The sequence below is a fragment of the Ovis aries genome, chromosome 4, assembly GCF_016772045.2.
Source record: "Ovis aries strain OAR_USU_Benz2616 breed Rambouillet chromosome 4, ARS-UI_Ramb_v3.0, whole genome shotgun sequence".
In the NCBI taxonomy this organism is placed as follows: Eukaryota; Metazoa; Chordata; class Mammalia; order Artiodactyla; family Bovidae; genus Ovis; species Ovis aries.
Genome location: NC_056057.1, coordinates 11966774 through 11979643, shown reverse-complemented (window position 1 = coordinate 11979643; position 12870 = coordinate 11966774).

Below are 12870 nucleotides of genomic sequence, written 5' to 3'. Positions count from 1 at the left end.
TATGCTGTGGTTGGTGGATTATTTGGAATAAAACCGAAACCTGGAAACAAATGAGACACTTATCAATAGGGGGTTGGTTGAAGAAATTATGAATGAAAAGTGAGCAAATTATTTATATGTGAATATCATCTGATCCTCAGAATACACTTAATAAAACAGGGTCTAGAACAATGTGACTAAATACACATTCACAAATAATAGAAGCTGCAAAGATATTATATTAAAAATGGTTACCTATAAGATGGAGGAAGATGTGAATGTACCTTACTATATAGTTTTGATCTTGGACCATGTAAATTTTTGTGTCATTTAAAACCAAAATTAAATTTAAAAAATAAAAAGCATTTTTCTAAGATTGGAAGCCAACCAAAACAATTGAACCTAAATAAATATTGAATAATGGCATAAGTGTGAAAAGGGTATATGACTATTTTCAGTGACTTTCAAAACTAGTAATTGGACTATGTATCTTTTGGAAAATATAATCCAAGAGTCAAATAAATTCTGAAAATGCATTTTGTAGTGTTATTTTGAACCTATTATGTATAGAATATTATATATTCTATAAAAATGTGTCTCCCACCCTTTCATTGCAAAGTCTTTGGATCAATGACAATCCAGCAGTAGTAGGTACAGCTACTGTCCAGATTATAGTCAGTAAAAGAAACCAGAGGTCTTGAGAATAATCGCTGAGTGTAGGTCTGAGACAAGAAATCTGAAAGATGAACCTGGGCCATTTCATTAAATAAAGTAAGGAAACTATGAAAGCCTAATGAGTCCTATCACAAGAATAGGAGAGTACCATCAGGGAATGAGGCAATATGAGCATCAAAACAAATATTGACCACAATATGGGTAAGTATATAAATATGAATATAACATGATTAATCATCACACACACACACATACACACATGCACCTCCTTGGTGACTCTTGAAGCTTGCTAGAGCACTATCTCACTACTTTGAAAACTAATGAATTAAGAGAAATAATAAAGGACTTATTCTTTTTTATTTAGTCTTAAAAACTAAATAGTGTATGAGAGAAAGTTACTCACAGAGGAATCCCACCTAATACATGCAATAAAATGTTAGAAGATACCCCTAGTGAACGTGTGCATCTGGGTAATGATTATCCGTGCATGCTGAAACCAGGGCATGGAAGATTGATGGAGAACAGTTCCATGGAGCAATGAGACTAATGGATAATTTTAACCTTACTAAAAGTGTGCCAACACATATTATTCACTTCTGGATATGAGGTAACAAGAAATGGACACCCCGTCCAAAGAAGTGATCTTGCAGACAGAAGGAGAGAAAAAAATAAGCCTAAAGTTAAGCCAGTCTCTAGCTCATTGTAGACCTATCATTGTACTGTCAGATTATAAGGCACACTTGGGGATAAAGGAGCAAGTTCTAAGGGCCCAGGGAAAGTCAACCAGCCAAATCCATAATACTGGACACCCTACAAGACAAACATCCTAGTTTCTCCAACAAACCAAAGACATTTTTAAGAGGAGGAAAAAGAGGAGGAGGCTTTTATAGAGTATGAGAGGTAACAACAACAAAAAGTCTGTCATTAAAAGTTTTCAGTTGAGTAAGGCCTATATTTAGGACTTTTTTGGTGGTTTCTGAGAATGATTACAACAGAAGGATCTTGTCTGTGTTCTGGGATTGTTGACTGAGTGATACAGAGTCTTTGTGGCGGACTTGGGGAGTTCCAAGCACTACAGGGAAAACTTGATTTGCTATTCGTCACCTTTAACCCAGGTTCATGGACGTGACCTGGCTTACAGCTGCAGTTTTCTATTCAGCAAGGGTCAAAAGTGGACTTTTATACAACTGTTCTAATACTCCAAACCTCTGCAATTTTAATTCAATGAAGTAACAAATAAAGCTGTTGTAGGGCGTTCTGCAGTCGAAGGGAAATTCCTTCTTGCCACAATCAGCTTGAAGACAAGTCACTACTGTGGTTTCACCAGACAGACTGATTAAAAGAAATGTCCCAGTCTGTGACATGAAAAAGGAATGGGCTAGCTTTTAATATCACATTCACTTACTGAAAAAAGTTGTTATGGACTACCACCCGTGTATACATATTGTACACGTTCACTTATAGAAACTGCACCTGGAGCCTTCCAGAGGATTCTTGAATCACAGTACCTCCAAAGTGTTAGTCACTCCGTTGTGTCCAACTCTTTGTGACCCCGTGGACTGTAGCCTGCCAGGCTCCTCTGTCCATCGACTGGGACATGGGTAGCCATTCCCTTTTCCAGGAGATTTTTCTGACCCAGGGATTGAAGCTGGATCTCTTGGATTTTAGGCAGATTCTTTACCTACAATCTGCGCTACCAGGGAAGTCCCAGTATCTCCAAGTGTACATGCTATTTCTGCCAAAAGTCTTGTAGACATTTAGGCGATGATGTTTTTCAATGAGGGACTGTCCTTTGGCATGGCCTTCCTTATATTGTAACAGTGCTTGTAGAAGCTTGTCTTTACAAGTGTCATGTTCCTAAAAATATATATATTGGGTTTTGGATAAAAATACAAAAAATTAGAAAACTGCAAACTTTAACTATTCTTTGCCTATATATTGTTATAAATGTAGAGATGAAGGCAAGCAAATGTGGAAATCAAAATCATCTAAGGTTATTTCTTCTCCCTTCACTCACATATTCAATTGGTTGCCAAGCGTATCTACTCAATCCTGTTCTGTGTTGTGTGTTCTCAATCGAGTCTGACTCTTTGCAGTCCCATGGACTGTAGCCTGCCTGGCTCCTCGGTTCATGGGATTCTCCAGGCAAGAATATTGGAGTGGGTTGCCATTTCCTACTCCAGGGGATCCTCCCAACCCAGTGATTGAACCCATGTCTCCTGTGTCTCCTGCATTGGCAGGTGGAGTTTTCACTACTAGTACCACCAGGGAAGCACACGCCTATTTTAAGCCTCCTTATTCCAGGAAAATTAAAACATTTCCCCAAGTGTCCTCCCTGCCTACGTCTGCTCCATATCCAATCATTCACACCGATGCCCAAGAAATATTTATTAAAAAATCTTATCAGTTTACTCTTCTGCTTAAAACTCTTTTAATGATTTTCTGTTGAATCTTCATGTTACTGTCCAAGCCCGTGTGTGTCATTTAAGACTTCTTACAAGTAGACCATAGTATTCTCTTCCAGATTGATCTACCCCATTCCACCATCATCTGTAACCTACAATTCAGCTGCACTAGATTATATTCAGTTTCTAAAACATGTCATACTGCCTTATTTTTGTATAATATGGTTATCAAATTTTGTGCATTGCAACCATCTGGGCAGCCAGGTACTACCTAGACTTCTAAGCCCCATGTCCAAGTGTTTTGATTTAGTGGTTTGAATTGACACTCAAAAGATGTACATTAAAAACACTGACTCCAAATGATTAGGATGAATACTTAAATCACGCATTGAGGAACACTTGGCAAGTTGAATTTTCTTGTTGGCACAGAATTCCTTGACCCCCCCTCAAGCAAGTTTAACCATTTGTCCCTTGGGCTTTGCTATGCCTGATACAACTCCCAGACACACTAATACAGTATTTATTTTCCTAGGAGTTTTATTGTTAGAGTGTTTGGGTTTTTCAAGCAAAATTAAGAGGATTTTCTTTCATTTTAAAATATATTATTATACCCACTGTATACTATATAGAAAATAAAAGAAAATTATAAGGAAATATAAACAATCTAGTATTTCACCATCAAGTGGTTAACAACGTTTGTCTCCTTGAGGTGGAAATAACTTAGTCAAGAGGTATGAGCATTTTTATGCTCTCAGTATATACTAACAAATTGCATTACAAAGTTAAATCAATTTATCGCCACCTAAGAATCTAAGAATGCATACAAATGCCCAACAAATGGGTTTAAAATAAACAGGAAAATCAGTTATAATTAAGTGGTATCTAATCATTATTGGATTATTAGGTATCTAATAACAGACTATTTTGGTCACGATCAGTATTTTGGTCATCCAATTTAAAAAACATGATAGGAGTTTGCCAAATTTGTTTCAGTTGCTTTTTCTGTTTTCAGAAATGAAATGTTACAAACAGAACTTAAGACTCAAATGCTAACAGTCAACTCACTGGAGAAGTCCCTGATGCTGGGAAAGACTGAGGGCAGCAGGAGAAGAAGGTATCAGAGGATGAGATGGCTGGATGCCATCAATGATGCAATGGACATGAACTTGGGCAAACTCTGGGAGATGGTGAAGCACAGGGAGGCCTCATGTGCTGCAGTCCATGGGGTCACAAAGAGTCGGACATGACTGGGCAACTGAACAACAACAATAACAGATTATTAGACTAGCTTCCTTGTTGACTCTGAAGGTAAAGAATCTACCTGAAATGAAGGAGACCCAGGTTCGACCCCTGGGTCAGGAAGATCCCCTGAAGAAGGGAACGGCTACCCACTCCAGTGTTCTTGTCTAAAGAAGCCCATGGACAGAGGAGTCCGGCAGGCTAGAGTTCATGGCATCACAAAGAGTCAGACACAGTTGAACGACTAACACTTAATCATTATTTTAGTTGGTATTTCCAGGATTATTACTAAATGTTGCACTTAAAATTATTTATTTCCTCTCACTAAAGGTTATATTTTCCTTTAAACTTAGCTTATAATGTTAACATAAAAAAGAACACTGCAAATTCAGTCACTTTTATCCCCTGCATATTTGAGTAACTTATAGGCGACCAAGTCTTACACCCCAGAGGCAAAGAAAGCAATTGTTTTGTTCACAATATGAATGAGGAAATACAAATTCGGCTCAAAAAAAAAAAAAAAAAGTGCTACTATGTTTATAATTTAAATTTTAATCATGAATTGCTTCAAACGTATAAAAAATTACAGAAAACAGTATAACTGACCCAATTTAAAAAGCATGATAGGAGTTTGCCAAATTTGTTTCAGTTGCTTTTTCTGTTTTCAGAAATGAAATGTTGCAAACAGAACTTAAGACTCAAATGCTCCTCTGTCATCCTGTCTCTCCCTCACGCTCTTGAAAAGTAACTGATCTTCTAATACTGGAGTATGTGCATATTTTAACACTTGTATTATGAATATATTCACCCACAGCAATATGAAGTACTGCTATACGTGTCTTCCAATTATTTCTATGGTGTCACATGGTGTGTATCCATCGTCATGATGCATTGCTACCACTAGGTTGTGAAAGTGAAAGTGTCAGTCACTCAGTCATGTCCAACTCTTTGCAACCCCATGCACTGTAGCCCACCAGGCTTCTCTGTCCGTGGAATTCTCCAGGCAAGAACACTGGCGTGGGTTGCCATTTCCTCCTCCAGGGGATCTTCTTGACCTGGGCATTGAACCTGCGTCTCCTGCATTGCAGGCAGATTCTTACTGTCTGATCCACCAGGAAAGCCCATCATGTTTTAGGTATAGTCTATAAATCCAGATTGTTTCATGCAGAACTGCTTCATTTATTCTGACTTTGCAATGTTATCCCAGTACATGAATATGGTACAGTATAGTCATTCATTTCCTTATTGGTGGATATTTCCAAATTTTTGCTTTTATAAACAATATTATCACAAATGTTTATATACACATCTCATTGTACACATATATGGACCTGGAAATGGGGTTGCTAGTTAAAGACATGTCGATATTAATACCATTAAGCAGCAATGTATACAAATTTCTATTTCTTCAAGTTTTTGACAACACTGAGCAATGTCCAAGTCTTTAATTTGTTGCCATTCATATAACTGAGACATTGTACCTCACTGTTGTTTGATATTATTCTCCCGATTAATGATGATGTTGAAAATCAGTTTTAACTATTTTGTTGGCCATTGTCATTTCCTCTTCTGTAAGTTGTCTATTTGTATTTCTTCCACTTTTCCATTTGACTCTGTATTATTAATTTGTACTTTTTTATGTATTCTGGGTAAGAATCCTTTGCTAGTTACATGATTTACAGATATTTTCTTCCAATTTGAGGAAGATGTTATTTTGATTTTCCTCTGCAAGTTGAATTGTGATATATTATTTCATGATGTCATTAAGCAGGGTTCATTTAGCATTTTCTCAGCTCCTAAACTGATTATGTGACATCCTTACAAGTAAACAGGGTGCATGATATTTGTGCCAAAGCCCAGTAGATATTCCTCAAAACACAGTAACATTTTGAACAAAGCAATAAGAAAAGTTCTATATACTATAATAATTAATATAGAGAATATAAAAAGAAGCAATATTGGAAAAATTATGGGTAAGAGTTTCTCCTAACTAAGAACATATGACAATATATTCAAGAATCTCTACATATTCCAAACAGGATAAATCCAAAGATAAATACCACTGGCCACATTTCAGCCAGACTTCTGAAAATTAAAGTCAAATTAATTTACCTAGAAAAAACAGAGATAATATCCCCAAATGAGCATCAAAAAAACTGGTGACTGATATTTCAACAGAAACCATGAAAGTCAGAAAACAACAGACTAACATTTTAAAGAGCTAAGCAAACAAATCCTGCAAACCAGTAATTGTATACCCAGCAAAAATGTCCATAAAAATGGAAGGATAAATGAAGATGTTCCCTGGTGGCTCAGAGGTTAAAACGTCTGCCTGCAATGAGGGAGACCTGAGTTCGATCCCTGGGTCGGGAAGATCCCCTGGAGAAGGAAATGGCAACCCACTCCAGTATTCTTGCCTGGAGAATCCCATGGACAGAGGAGCCTGGTGGGCTACAGTCCAGGGGATCGCAAAGAGTCAGACACGACTGAACGACTTCACTTCGCTCACTTACATATAAACAAGATCCAAGAGACCTTGTCAGCAGATTTGTACTACAGAAACATTAATGGGAATTCTGAAGAAAAATGATCCCAGATGGAAACATGTAAGTGCAAAATGAAATAAATGAGAGCACTAGAAAATATGTGTGAAAAACTATAAATGAATATTTTGTTTAAAAGTATTGAGTATTGTATCTTATGCATTTAAAACATATAGGTTTTAGATACGTGGAATTAATAGCATCAAAGGTAGGAGTGTTGGTTAATGGAATTAAATCCTTTCCAGGTTTTTGTATACTTTGGGGAATATGACAATTTACTAGCTAGAATACATATCGTAATATAAGAGAAAGAATAACAAAATATATAGAGCTAAAGAGTAAAGAGAGGAAAAGATGGACTAATAGGAAAAATGGAATGTTTAATCCAAAGGAAATCAAGAAAAAAAGAAATGAAGAACCCAAAGATGGGACAATTAGAAAACAATAGCAAGATAGTTGACTTAAACCCAACTATATAAGTAATATTATTAAATGTAAATTGGCTAAACACTCCAATTAAAGGAAGAAATGGTCATATTGAATTAAAAAACATAATTCAAGATCCAACTCAATACTGTTTATAAAAGACATGCTTTATATACACATCATAAACATCTGAAATATCTGAAAATAAAAATAGAAAGGTATACCAAATAAACACTAACTATAATAAAATACTATATTAATCTCAGACAAAGACTTTGAGACAAGGAGAAGTCAAAACAAAAAGGGACTTTCACAGCAATAAAAGGGTCAATTTAATCAATAATAATTATAAATGTCTACATGTTTAATATAAAATTTAATACATGAAAGAACAATTGAGATAATTAAAAGGAGAAATAGACATATCTATAATTATAGCATATAATTTGATATTTAAATACATTTCCTTCATAAAAGAAAAAGTAGGAAAAATTAATGAAATAGGAAATTTAAACAACAAAATACTACACCTAACACATTCAGAATAAATATCGGTTTTAAGACTATGTGGACTATTTACCAAATAGACTTGCTGATCCATAGGTAAGTCTCAAAATACTCCAAATAATCGAAATCACATAGAATATATTTCCTGATTACAAAATGAAACTAGACATTTATAACAAAAAGATAGTTGGAAAACCTCTGAGTGGAAATTCGGTTCAGTTCAGTTGCTCAGTCGTGTCCAACTTTTTGCGACCCCATTGACTGCAGCATGCCAGGCTTCCCTGCCCATCGCCAACTCCCGGAGTTTACTCAAACTTATGCCCATTGAGTCAGTGATGCCATCCAACCAACTCATTCTTTGTTGCCCCCTTCTCTTCCCACCTTCAATCTTTCCCAGCATTGGGGTCTTTTTAAGTAAGTCAGTTCTTTGCATCAGGTGGCCAAAATACGAGTTTCAGCTTCAGCATCAGTCCTTCCAATGAATATTCAGGACTGATCGCCTTTAGAATGGATGGGTTGGATTTCCTTGCTGTCCAAGGGACTCTCAAGAGTCTTCTCCAACACCACAGTTCTAAAGCATCAATTCTTTGGCGCTCAGCTTTCTTTATAGTCCAACTCTCACATCCATATATGACTACTGGAAAAAACCATAGCTTTGACTAGAGAGACTTTCGTTAGCAAAATAATATCTCTGCTTTTTAATATGCTATCTAGGTTGGTCATAACTTTTCTTCCAAGGAGTAAGCGTCTTTTAATGTCATGGTTTCAACACCATCTGTAGTGATTTTGGAGCCCCCTAAAATAAAGTCTCTCACTGTTTCCACTGTTTCCCCATCTATTTGCCATGGAGTGATGGGACTGGATACCATGGTCTTCGTTTTCTGAATGTTGAGTTTTAAGCCAACTTTTTCACTCTCCTCTTTCACTTTCATCAAGAGGCTCTTTAGTTCTTCACTTTCTGCCATATTGGATGTCATCTGTGTATCTGAGGTTATTGCTATTTCTCCCGGCAATCTTGATTTCATCTTGTGCTCCTTCCAGCTCAGCGTTTATCATGATGTACTCTGCCTATAAGCTAAATAATACAGCCTTGACATACTCCTTTTCCTATTTGGAACCAGTCTGTTGTTCCAGGTCAAGTTCTAACTGTTGCTTCCTGACCTGCATACAGATTTCTCAGGAGGCAGGTTAGGTGGTCTGGTATTCCCATCTCTTTAAGAATTTTTCACATTTAATTTGTAAATTAAACACATACTATTACATGAGAATATATTTCAGCTAAATGTAAATAAAAATCTGACATATTAAAAAATCAGGATGTGAGTTAAAATAGTGATTAAAGGAAAATTTATAGCTCTGAATTAGTAATCAAAAGGAAGAAAGAAGGCTTCCCTGGTGGCTCAGTGGTAACAAAATGACCTGCCAATACAGGAAACATGGGTTAGATCCTTGATCCAAGAAGATCCCACATGCCGTAGAGCAACTAAGTCCGTGTGTCACAACTATTGAGCCTGTGCTGTAGAGACCAGGAGCCACAACTACTGAGGCCTGGGCATTCTAGAGCCAAGCCCATGCTCCACAACCAGGGATGTCACTGCAATGAGACACCCGCAGACCACCACTAGACAGTACCCCTTCTCTCTACAACTAGAGAAAACACCGCACAGTGATGAAGACCCAGCGCAGCCAAAAATTAGTAAATAAGTAAAGTTAACTTTTAAAAGAAAGATTTAAAAAGTTCTAATATTCCATCTCAAGAAACCAGAAAACTTAACCATACTAAACACATATTTAAGTACCCCAAAAGGTGTAGAAGAAAGGAAGTGAATAAAATAACAACAATAATGAAAATGTTTAGAAAACTGACACTAATTTCAAGAAAATAGTCAAATTTTTTTCTTTGAAAAGATTAATCAAATATTTTGTTAATAGCAAGATTTCAAAGAAAAAAAGAACATAAATTATTACTGTCATCAATAGAAAAGCAGGCAATATTATAAATTATAAAGATGTTAAATATAACATTAATAGATATTATTAACAAATTCATAGCAATAAATTTGGCAAGTTAGATGAAACAGGCAAATCCCTTTAAAAATAAAAGTGACAAAATGTGAACAGCTATATAATTTTGGGGGTCTAGAACAAAGTGACAATGAGAAAATCCTTGTTCAGACACTAATTAAGAATTTTAAAATAGTCACAATAAAAGATTAAACCAAGAGCAGAAGCCTTACAAATGCCTGTGACCACATGGGCTGCATGCTCATTAAGCTGGGCCTATTTCTAAAACTAACATAAAAACAGGAAGACATTCTGAACATTCCCATCTGTTAAAGAAAGTGAAGCTCCAATCCCACTTTAGCACAAAGAAAACTTTAGGCTCAGATGGATACATTGGTCAATTACTCCAAACATTTAAGAAGAAATAATCCCAACTTCCAAAATCTCTTTTAGAAGATAACAAAAAAGAAATAATTCCCATTTTCAAGATAAAAATCATTGGTAAAGTATTGCAAGGAAGAAAAATTATATGTCAACTTCTTCCTTGGGAAAGATGCATAAGACGTGAACAAGCAAGCACAAGGTTAAATCCAGTAATACACAACACATCACGAGTAGCTGATGTATATCCTACTGGTGGTATACAGCAGTTGTAACAAGAAAATCAATCATTGTAATTGATCACATTAGCAAAATAAATGACAACTCACATGATCATTTTAAAAGATGCACAAAAGGCATTTGATAAAATTCAATGTCAATTCATTGTAAAAAGAAACCCAACAAGGTAAGACTAGAAGAGATCCTCCTTCACCTGAAAAAGGGTGCCCACAAAAACCTACAGTTCACATCATAATTAATGTTGAAATCTATGAAATTTAAGCCACATGAGGAGAGGAAGCAAAGCATCAAGGGGAGAGAGTGAAACGGTGGTAGGGCCAATAGATTGGAGTATTTGTTGTTGTTCAGTTGCCAAGTCACTGACTCTGCTAACCCATGGACTGCAGCACTCCAGGCTTCCTTGCCCTTCACCATCTCCTGGAGTTTGCCCAAGTTCATGTCCATCGAATTGGTGATGTCATCCAAACATCTCATCCTCTGTTGCCCTCTTCTGCTGCCTTCAATCTTTCCCACCATCAGGGTCTTTTCCAATTAGTCAGTACTTCACATCAGACGGCCAAAGTATTGGCATTTCAGGTTTAGCATCAGTCCTTCCAATGAGTATGCAGGGCTGATTTCCTTTAAGATTGACTGGTTTGATCTCCTTGCTGTCCGATGGACTCTCAAGAGTCTTCTCCAGCACCGTAGTTTGAAAGCATCAATTTTTCAGCACTCTGCCCTCTTTGTGATCCAGCTCTGACATCTGTATATGTCTATGGAAAGACCAGTAGTCTTGACTCTATGGATCTTTATCAGCAAAGTGATATCTTTGCTTTTTAACACACTGTTTGGGTTTGTCAGAGACCAGAGTATATTGCTATTGAAATCTATTGCTGATATTTGTTTTCCTTTGTGACTTACTCTTTTTGCCTGAAACCCCAGAGGATTTTTGTTTAACTTTATAGTCTAATAATTTACTGAGAAATATATAAAAATTGACCAAAATTTAAATATTTTACAGTTGTTTTTCTTCTTGCCAGGCTACTTACATTATTTATACATGAACATGATTTGCTTTTGCCTATTTTAAGCAATTTTGCTTATCTTACTTCAGTATACTGATATATAAGTATATATTTTATACTTATATCTAGTATTTTCCTTTTGAATAGCTCATGTCTTGGATGTTCTTGGTTTAACAAGAATGAGCATCCTTATGGAGCACTATTGAGGGGTTTGAGGGGCTTGGGGAGCTTACCTGAGTTCTTAGTTTAGGAATCCTCTTCTCTGTCGGTGCACAGAATTGCAAAGACTTTACCTGCTGGTGTGTCTTTTACTTCTGTGATTCTTGTACTTTCTATGAGATTCTTGCTTTCCAGCATTTTTTTCCTTTTTTCCATTCACTATTTCTTCCTTATTTCCATTCAAGCCTCCAAAGGATATTTACTTCTTTTAGAGTGCCTCCCTGTCATCCTGGGCTCCCATGCAGTTCAGTTGCAGTCCATGCGATCGCAGAGTCGGACACAACTGAGCGGCTTCACTTTCACTTTTCACTTTCGTGCATTGGAGAAGGAAATGGCAACCCACTCCAGTGTTCTTGCCTGGAGAATCCCAGGGACGGGGGAGCCTGGTGGGCTGCCGTCTATGGGGTCGCACAGTTGGACACGACTGAAGTGACTTAGCAGCAGCAGCAGCAGCAGCAGCAGCAGGGGGTGCAAGTTCAAACCCTGGCTTGGCAAGATCCCCTGGAGAAGGAAATGACAACCCACTCCAGTATTCTTGCCTGGGAAATCTCACGGACATAGGAGCATGGTGGGCTACCATCCACGGGGTTGCAAAAGACACGACCTAGCGACTAAAACAGCAACAACACCGCCACTTTAAACTGTGCCTTCCCACGACTGCCTCCTTTGGTTCTTCAGTTTCCGTCTTTTCTCCTTCTCAGTCCCCTAATAGTCATGGCATTGATCCACCAGGTCTCAGACTCCAGTTTGGGTAAAACCCTCTTTTCTTTTCTTGGTGTGATATTATCTGTATTTCACTAATTGCAGAAACCCACCACACTCCTCTTTTTTTGGCACAATCTTCACATCCTTTCCTCAGTTACATGTGAACTGAAGTTTGCGTAGTCCCTTTTTCCTAATTTTGCTTTAGATGTGAGTTATGGATGGTTCTTTTATATCTCTTTTATATATAAAAGATATATATCTTTTATACCTTTTATGGATCCATACATCTTCAGAGGGTATGTGGAGAAATTATTACCTAAGTAACCACTATTATCCTAGGGAAAACTGACATCCCAAACATCGTTTTAAAATGGAAATAATCAAGGTTTAAGAACCATAGATCAATTTTCCTTTTTTAAATCTATCCTGATATTTATGTTCATAACTCTTAATGTGTATAGAATATAAATTACAGTTGACTCTTGGAACAACACACATTTGAACTGCACAGGCCCATTTATATGCAGACTTTTAAAAATAAAT